The following is a 949-nucleotide window of genomic DNA, read 5'->3' as shown; positions in this document are numbered from 1 at the left end:
ACAAAGGTGCCTCTCCTACATTCAGTGAAAAAAGACGTTTCACAATAGCACATTATGCTTAATTTCATTCTAGAAAATCTCATCAATAGAAAATACTATAAACACATTCATATGCACTCTCGCATGTTTATAAATGTATGAGAAAAGCGCACAAAAAGCCGTGCCACCTTTGGAAGTTACTTCTCTAAGCCTTGGATTTTGCATCTGTAAAGCAGGAGTATCAGAGTATCCGTCACATAGAAAGGATAACAGAGTTGAATGTGATGGTCTATATAAAGCATATAGCACAGTGCCTGGCACAAAAATGAGGACTAGATCCGATTTTTGCTATTATGATGATGATTATAACTCAGAAAAACTCATCAAACTGTTAACATTGGTTACCTCTAGGGAGTGAAGGGGTGGAGGTAGGGAGGGGAATGATGATTTGCATTTTCTACATTATACATATCTGCGCTGCTCCAAGCACTTACATCAGTTAGACACTACTTCTATTATATGTTATATAAGGTATTTTAAAATACCTCTCATATCAAAATGTATTTCCCCAAATGCCTTTATCCCTTCCTATAAGCAAACATTAAAATAATAATGAACTCTTAAAAAAAAAAATCTGAAAGATCTATTCCAGTGCTTCTGTTCCACAGCATATTTTTGGCCCCAGAGCAGCATGAAGATCCCGATGTTGTGAACAGCGTTTTATTTGGACGCCCTGAATCCGTCTCCCCCCAGCACATCGGCAGAGCCGACCGCCTGCCTAAGGCCTTGTCAACGCCGAGGGTATTTTGGACGGATGTGTCTATCCTGAAAGCCTCCAGCTTGGCTTTGAACTTGACTTGGCAGCGGATGAAAACCTCCCGAGCATCCCCAGACAACCCCGCTGCGCGTCCGAACGCGGTTCCCGCCTCCTCCGGCCGGAGAAGCCCCCGCGGCGCCCCGCGGCGCCCCC

The sequence above is a fragment of the Carlito syrichta genome, unplaced genomic scaffold (genome assembly GCF_000164805.1).
Source record: "Carlito syrichta isolate Samal-C Ts95f unplaced genomic scaffold, Tarsius_syrichta-2.0.1 Scaffold312086, whole genome shotgun sequence".
Taxonomy (NCBI): domain Eukaryota; kingdom Metazoa; phylum Chordata; class Mammalia; order Primates; family Tarsiidae; genus Carlito; species Carlito syrichta.
Note: the sequence above shows the minus strand (reverse complement) of the source record.